We start from the raw sequence: 8,831 nt of genomic DNA, 5'->3' as shown, positions 1-8,831 counted from the left end.
ACACCAAAAGAGAAAAGAAAAAAAAAAAACCCAAACCTCAACTAAAAGTTGACTGAAGACATATGCTGAGTCCTGGAAGGACCTTTGAATTTATGGGTCAGTAATATCACTATCATTTTATAACATATGGGGGAAACAGGCACAGACCATCTTCAGCTGAGCCTAGACTTCGTTTCTTTGTGTGAGGTTTTTTTGTTTGGTTGGTTTTGGTTTTTTGGGTTTTTTTGTTTTGTTTTGTTTTTTTACAATTATTTTTATGCTGTTGTATTTGTGAATGTTTGAGTGTGGAGGTCAGAGGACAACTTTCAGGAGTCAGTTCTCTCTTCCCACCGTGTGGGTCCTGGGAACTGAACACAGGTCATCAGGCTTGGTGGCAGTCACCTCTGCCTGCTGAGCCATCTTGTTGGCCTGATTTCTATCTGGAGAAATAGATCTACATAACTTATGTCGTCCAGGCTGATGTGATGTTCTGTGTTCCTGCCTCAGCTGCTGGGGTGAGCGACCAAAACCAAAACCAATTTCTTTTTCTTTTTATTTAAGACTTTTCATTTTTAATTCTGTATATGTGTCTGTGCCACATGCATGTGGGTGCCCAAGGAGGTTAGAGTTGTCCGATCCCCTGGAGCTGGAGTCACCCACTGGCAGTTGTGAACTGCTCTGTCTGGGTGCTCTTAACTGCAGAGCCATCTCTCAAGGCTCTACAGTGAGTTTTTAAAACATAAATGTGCACCAAATATTGCACAGAAAAAGATACACATAGCTCTCCTGTTGACTGATAAAACAGGTACCCCAGTTCAGTGTTGGGTGTCTTTGGTCCCAGATACTCGAGAGCCAGAGTTGGGAAGATTGTTTGGGCCAGGAGTTCAGGGGTGGCCTGGGTAAGCAGCGTGGTCAGATTCTGCTTAATGAAAAAGAAAAACTTTAAATGCCCAGATTTTTATAAGCTCTAAAACTTCCCTCCCCTCTGAATTTATCCATCTCCCTGTCAATTCTGTCTTTCTACCTATCTGTCCATCTGTCCATCTGTGCTTACATTCATCTCCTCATTACCCACCCACTACCTTCTCATTCACTCGCTCTCAGCCATGCATCCATCCATCAGATCCATCCATCCACCTCTGTCCACACGGCTTCCACTCACTCGTTACTCATACACCCCACCCCTCTGTCATATTTGGGATGGAGTCTGGCTGTGTGGTCCAGGCTGGTTGGAAACTCCTGTGCTCAAGGAATCTTTCTGCCTCAGTTTCCTAAGCAGCTAGGACTGCAAGTACACACTACTACTTCTAAGTCATATTCTTTCAGGTTTCTGGAAGTACCACACTTTGGGGCCACCTATGCCTGCTGGGTCACCTAGCTGTGGAAGTGTCCTGGGCTGGACATGGGGAAGCTCTGAGAGTCCTTATGGAGGCCAGCTGATTCCTCTCAGCTTGCCAGGCCCTGGGAGACTCAAGGGGCAGAGAGCAGCAGGCTGAGCGGCACTGCCCCTTACAGCTGTGCTTCCGTCCCAGGCTCTGTTTCAATGTAAGGAAGCTGAATCAGACCTTGGAGCAGTAGGAGGCAGGCCGCACTAGATGCCTTTCATGGAGCTATGCATTGGGTCAGTCTTTTGCTCACTGCTCTTCCGGTGCCCTGGAGTTGGGGACCAAATTTAGATCATTTGTCATCTAATCAAAATGGACTTTCAAATATTTCCCAGGCTCTGAACAAATCTCTGGTCACTAGACCTGTCTGGAAGAACCTATAGAGAGAATTGAAGGCATCGTCCTCCCTGTCCCCACCCATCCTTACCCTGCCCGCCTCATCCATCATTTCTGAAAGGGATGAGGGCACTGCTCCACCAGCACCCGGGGCCTGAGTTCAGATTCCCAGCTCTCACATAACAGCTGGATCTGGCAGCTCACTTTCCACCTCAGCACTGGATTAGGAAGGTAGAGATAGGAGACTCTCTGGAGCTCCCTGGCCTACCCCAGAGGTGAACATCAGGTTCTGTGGGTGACCCAGACTCAAGCATGAAGAGGAGGGTGTGTTATAGCCAAGCACCTTGTCATACACCTCTGATCCCAGCACTGGGGAAGCAGAAGTGGGCGGGCAGGTGTTTGTGAGTTTGAGGTCTATATAGTAAGACCCTGTCCCAAGGGAAAACAAAAGAAGAAAAAGGAAGGAAAGCAAGCATTGCTCTTCCACATGAGCCAAGCTCAATTCCCAGCACCCAGCACCCAGCACCCAGCACCCAGCACCCAGCACCCAGCACCCAGCACCCAGCACCCAGCACCCAGCATGTACCTTCTGATATAGGCAAAACACATTAAAAAAATAAATCTATAATTTTTAATTGATAAACATGCTTTTATTGTGCATATGCACATTGTAAACTGGTTCAGTCCAGTTAATGTATAAATGCATTTTGTCATAGCTATCATTAAAAAAATACTTGTTTTATCCAGGCAGAGTGGCACAGGCCTTTTAATCAGGATCTCTGTGAGTTCGAGGCCAGCTTGGTCTACATAGGGAGTTCCAGGACAGCTGGAGCTACACAGAGAGAACTTGTAAAACAAAAACAAAATTTTATTTTAGGTGCATCTTTGTTTTGTGTGCACATATGTATAGGCACCAAGTGCCCACAGAGGACATTGGGACCCCTGGAACTGGAGTCACAGGCCAGAGTAAGCCAAGCTGTGGAGCTCAGTAACTGAGCCTGGGCCTCTGGGAAAGGAACGAGTGCTCTTAACCTCTGAGCCATCTCTCTAGCTCTGCAACCATCATTAAAAAAAATATATTAAAGTAGGCAGTGGTGGCATGGCACACACACACACACGGGAGGCAGAGGCAGGTGGATCTCTGAGTTTAAGGCCAGAATGGTCTACAGAGTGAGTTCCAGGCCAGCCAGGACTACACAGAGAAACCCTGTCTCGAAAAACCAAAATAAAATAAAATAATTCTTTATCAATTACAGACATATTGGAGATAGGTTTTGTCTTCCAACTCCCTGGACCCTCCCTACACGCCTGTCTCCCATCTCACAAGCTCAGTTGCTGCTGTGCCCACATGCATGGATGTGGGGCACCCACTGAAACCTAGGCGCCCTACCAGAAGAGAGGCCACCCTCTCCCTGCCACGCTGGCGTGTCTGCTGGCTGCTCTGTGCAGATCTTTGTCCATCTTCCACCCTATTTTTCAAGAACACATGGCACAAACTGAGGAGGTGACTCTGGGGGGTAAAATTACAAACGTGAGTTCAAATCCCTCCTGCCTGTATAAAGCTGGACACTGTAGCACAAATCTGTAATCCCAGAACTCGTGTGTGTGTGTGTGTGTGTGTGTGTGTGTGTGTGTGTGTGTGTGTGTGGCGGGGAGTGGGGGGAGATGGGAATCTTCAGAAGCAGAAGCACAGGGCAGTCAGCTTAATGCACACAAGGGAGACAATGGAGACTCTATCTCAACAAGATGTTCTTCCAGAATTAACAGCCAAGGATGTCCTCTGGCCTCTGTGTGTGCTGTGCACACAGACATGGAGACGCAGCACACACAGGAGGGGAGCTGGGTGCAGTGGTCGACTGCTTACCTAACATGCACAAAGCACGGGGTTTGATCTCAGTGATGCACACACCAGGGGTGACGGTGCACGCCTATCATCCCAACCCAGGAGCAGAGGCAGGAGGATCGGGAATTTAATGTCATTGTTGGTTACATAGGGAGTCCAAGAGCAGCTTGGGCTTCATGTCACCTTGTACAGAAGAAAAGATGGCATCAAATCTAGTCACCTCTACATAATCTCTTTAAACTGGTTGTCTCAGCTCCCTGTCACGAATCTTTTGTTGCTTCTTTGAATCCACGAATGGGGAGCTGTTAGGAACAGATTTGTCTCAACAAGTGAATAAATAACATTAAATGTCACATCTGTGGATTTCTGACATTTTTGAAAACCAGCTATCTATGTAAAGTAATCTGAACTGTTGTCCATTAACTACTCTCAGCTATTTCTAATATCTTGAAAACACCTTAACAATAAACTCAGAGCCATAAATTTGTTATCTGGCCCTTAACTCACAGGCTTAATCATCTCAGATCAGTTTATAATAACAGTTACAGAAGGACTGCATCTAAGCCCTGTACTTTTAAAGTTTTTGTCTCAGTAGAAGAAACTTATACCAATGAAAATCTCGATTTTGCATCAAAATAAATTCTGTACCAAAATAGGAAATCATGACTTCAATTTAGTAACTATTGTGAAGATTTCTACCAATTGAGATTATGGTTACACAATCCTGGTAGAGCCTGGCATTTTAGATATAGCCCTCATTTGAAAGGTAGAGCCCCTGCCTAGAACCCCCAGTGAGGGGCTGGGGGCGTGGCTAGGGTAGAGCTGCTGCCTTGAGTATCTCTTTTGACAGGGTCATTCTAGGATGGTGCTCCTTGGGTTGAGCTGCTCCCCAGTGTTGACCCTATCTTGAGGTCACTCTTGTCCTTGCTAATAATGATCATTCATCTTCCTTCCTTTTGAGAGTAGATCTGGTTCTGTTGCCCAGACAGGCCTGGCACTGACATCTTCCTGTCTTCACCTCCCAAGTGCCAGGATGGCAGGTGAATGCCTTAGAATTGAATCCTCTTAACAGGGCATCCAGCCTGGTTGTTGGGGTACAGATAAAACCAAAAAACCAAAAACCAAACCAACCAACCAAACAAAACCCATAAGACATGCACTAACAGGCATGTACTTTAGCTACTTGAGGCTGTGGCAGGAGGAGCGCTCATATCTGTGAGTTTAAGGTCAGCCTGAATGTGAAATTTTGGGCCTGTATGATAGCACTGTGGTAGGAATATACAAGCCTGGTACTCAGGTCACAGAGGCAGGAAGATTTCCCGTCCAAGGCTAGCCAGAGCTCCACATTGAGACTCTGACTCATAGAGCCAATAGCAAGAAAAACCAAACAAAAACACCCCATCACCACCCACCACTTAACCCACAAGTCAGTTTGACCTATCTCAGTAACCAGCACAGCTTAGAGCCCAGCCTCTCCCCCCGCCCCCCCAACCTGTGTGTTTCCTCATAGACGGATTAAAGGTTTTGTTTTATTTGATATTTTGTTTTATTTTTGAGCAGAGTCTCACAGAACTCAGGGTGGTCTCAAATGTACTAAGGGTGATTTTAATAATCTCCTAATCCTGTGCTGTCTCCCAGCTGAGTGACCAGCCTGTGTCACAATACTTTAGCAACTATTATCATTCTTAGTTCCTGGAGGAAGAGGGGAAGGAAGAAGAAAAGGAGGAGAAAGAAGAGGAGGAGGAAGAGGAGGAGGAGGGACTAGGATTCGAACTCAGGCCCAGCTGCTGTGGAGTCGCTGCCAGGCCCAGCTTCCCCTGTGGCTGAGTTCCTGTCTTTGGTGGATTTCTTTGAAATCCCCACAGCCTCTGTGAGTACTGGAAGGGACCAGTAGAGTTGGCTCCTTCCCAGCCAGGACTCCCGGCTGGGCTCGGCCTTCTCACACCCCAGCCACCTGCTCAGCCTGGAGTCCAGCCGTCCAGCCTGACAGCCGAGCTCTGAAGGAGCAGGGGACCCTCCGCGCTCTTTATATACTGGGGTTATTTTTAACCTCGGCTCTCAGTACATTACGGAGTTTCCTCTCCCCAGTGCGCAGGAAGCCCTACTTGGCTGTGCTTCCTGTGAACACGAGGCCCCGGGATGACTGAGAACAGCAGCCTGGAGACTGCGTGACTCGGAGGGGGGAAAAATGAGAAGAACCTGGCCCCCTTTCAAACCCGTTAGCTCTCAGCTCCTGCCAGGTCCACAGGACTCGGAGTCAGCTACAAACTCGCTGGGCTGAGCCCAGGTCCCCAGACACAGCCCCTCCCTCCAAAAATCATAGAAAAAAAATGCATTGCTGGGTTTCTTTTTTAATGCCCTGTTTTGATTCATTTATTTTTACTGAAGTTCAATTCATAGAATGTCAAATGGGCCATTATAAAATCTGGGCTACTGGGCTAGCAAAATAGGCTCAATCACCAAGCCTGATGACCCTAGTTTGATCCCAGACCTCCATATGTGTGCCATGGCGCACACACACACACACACACACACACACACACACACACACAAATAAAAGTAAATATAATGAATATTTAAAGTCTGTGGTCCTAGTGTTCCTTAAGGTGCTCACAGGGTTTCTCTTATCTGTCTAGTTCCAGTGTATTTTCATCATCGCCTAAAGGAAGCCCTGGGCCTATTAGCAACTTCTTATTCTCCCCTTCCCTCAAGCCCTGGCATCTACTGACCTGTGCTCCTCTCTTGGGACCGCACAGCCCTGGGTCTTCTGAGCCCCGAAGATGATCTTCTCTGGGTTCTGGGGTAGCATCTTGGCCTTCCTAACACACAGGGCCTCCTAGGCCCATCTTGAATCTTTCAGGGCTTTCTAATTCCCTCACAATAAAGCCTGAATTCTATTGCTTTTCACAGTTGGATCTAAGTTTCCTGGGGCTCTTCAGTCTTGCGTCCTTCTGTCCTCAGGCTGTGCATTGAGTGGTGCCCTCAGACCCACTTACCAGACGCCAGTGCCGTCTAATGTGACAATCACAGTTGTCCTCAGCATTGCTGAGCAGCCCGAGTGTGGAGCCTCCAGAAGTCTTATCAAAGACTCCGGGATCCTACTAGACCACGTTCAAAGCATAGCTACGAATATCTGGAACTGCTGATGGCACGAAGTGATGTCAGAGGAAGTTAGAGAAGCCACCCATGGTGGTAGTATAGTAGTGTGGGCCTGTGAACTTGGTACTCTGGAGGCTGAGGCAGGAGGATTGCAGGCTCCAGACTGGTCAGCCCTTCTCTGATCCCTATCCTAAAAAAATACAGAAGCAGGGGCTAGGGAGAGGGCCCAGTCTGTAAAGTGCTCGCCATGCAAGCATGAAGACCCGAGTTTAATTCCCTAGACCTAAGTGCAGACCTCCTGGTGCAGGAGGGTCCCTGAGACTCGCTGACTAACCAGCCTGGTTTACTTAGTAGGGCCCAGGTCCCAGTGAGACACTGTCAGGAAATGAGACAGATCATCCTTGAGGATTGGCATTTGAGGTTGCCCACTGCCCACACACACTTCTGCACACACGCGCGCGTGCACACACACGCACACACACACACACACACACACACACACACACACACATCCGCGCACACACACAAGTGAAGGAATGGAATGGGAGTAGCCAGGAGCTTATCTGAAGGTTGGTGGGTACAGAGGAGACCCGATGCTGGGGCCCAGCTCACCAAAACTCACCTGGCCCCAGGGTGAGACCACACTCATCTTGAACATCTGATGAGACCAGGGCAGATATGGATCAACTACAAGCCTCAGTTTCCCAATCTGCCAACAAGAAAGAGTGTGTGTGTGCACGTGTGTGCATGTGTGCGCATTTGTGGATGTGTGTGGTCACTGAGGGTGGCTTCAGATTCTGGCTTTTGTTTAGTCTTCCCTCACCTCTTTCTATCTTTGCAACAGGGTCTCACTATGTAGCTCTGGCTGTCTGGGAACTCACTGTGTAGACCAGGCTGGCCTCAACTCACAGAGCTCTCCCTGCCTCTGCCCCCTGGGTGCTGAGGTTAAAGGTTCTGCTTAATTTCCTTTTTGGAAGACAATTGTTTTTATTATATTATACACACATTTCCCCCACATACACTGAGCACATCCCTCTTCCTTCCTGCTTCCCACCACGTCTCCAGCCCAGTTTTGTGCCCTCTTTTTATTTGCTATTTATTTATTTATTTATTTATTTATTTATTTTAGAGACAGGTTTGCCTATGTCGCTCCAGCTGTCCTGTAACTCGCTCTGTAGTCTAGTCTGGCCCTGAACTAAGAAATCCACCTACTTCTGCCTCCCAAGTGCTAGGCTTAAAGTTGTGCGCCACCACCACCCTGTTTATTAATTTCTGTGATAACCCCCAGAGTTCAGTTGTGTATTCCATATGCACAGGGTGTGTGATCACGCACAGGGGCTTGAGCGCCCTCCCTCCCCCCACCCCCCAGTGACCACCTCTTACTAGGAGAGTGACCGCTTTCTCTCAGCAGCTGTCAAGGGCCCATAGCTTCTCCCATAGGAGTTAGGCCTTTGGATCCCTCCCCCACGAATGCTGGAACCTTGATTGGCTTGATCATGTGTGCATAAATGTATGGGTGTCGGGGTGTGTGTGTATGTGCTTATGTGTGTAAGTATGTGTGCTCATGTGTATGTATGTTTGTATGTGTTTGTGTGTGTGTGAGAGAGAGAGACAGGGAGAGGGAGGGAGGGAGAGAGCTATGAAGAACTTGCAGGAATCACTTCTCTTATTCTGTACATCAAACTCTCCTGAATCCTGAACATCATCACACTCAGATCTCTTGGTAGACAGTGCCTTACCTGCCTTTCCCAGGGTCTGGGATTGATGGTTTGTGCTCCCATGATTTGCTGAAATCATTTTAAATCACAAAGTCATCGAGAGGGATGTCTAGGGTTATGAACAGAACCTTCTCAACCCCAACACTGCTGGCCTTTTTCAGAGCTGGATTGGGTAGCTTTCTGGTGGGTGGTCGAAGTCAGCACTGCTCCTTCTCAAGATAACGGACAAATGGGGACAGAACCTGGGCTTGTACACTCAGCTCAAGTGGTGGGGCCACATGTCTTTATGCTCTTTTATGTTGTGCTGGGTATAGAAGCCATTACCTCCAGCCCCTCACTGAGGGATTCTAGGCAGGGGGTCCATCCCTGAGTCATGGCCCCAGCCCCTCACTGGGGGTCTACTTCCAGCCACACCCCAAGCCCCTTTCTGGGAAGGACTCCTTTAAATTTCCTTCTATTTTCTACAAGGCC

Source organism: Arvicanthis niloticus, chromosome 16 (assembly GCF_011762505.2).
Source record: "Arvicanthis niloticus isolate mArvNil1 chromosome 16, mArvNil1.pat.X, whole genome shotgun sequence".
NCBI lineage: Eukaryota > Metazoa > Chordata > Mammalia > Rodentia > Muridae > Arvicanthis > Arvicanthis niloticus.
The sequence above is the reverse complement of the archived record's forward strand: the minus strand, read 5'-3'. Positions refer to the sequence as shown.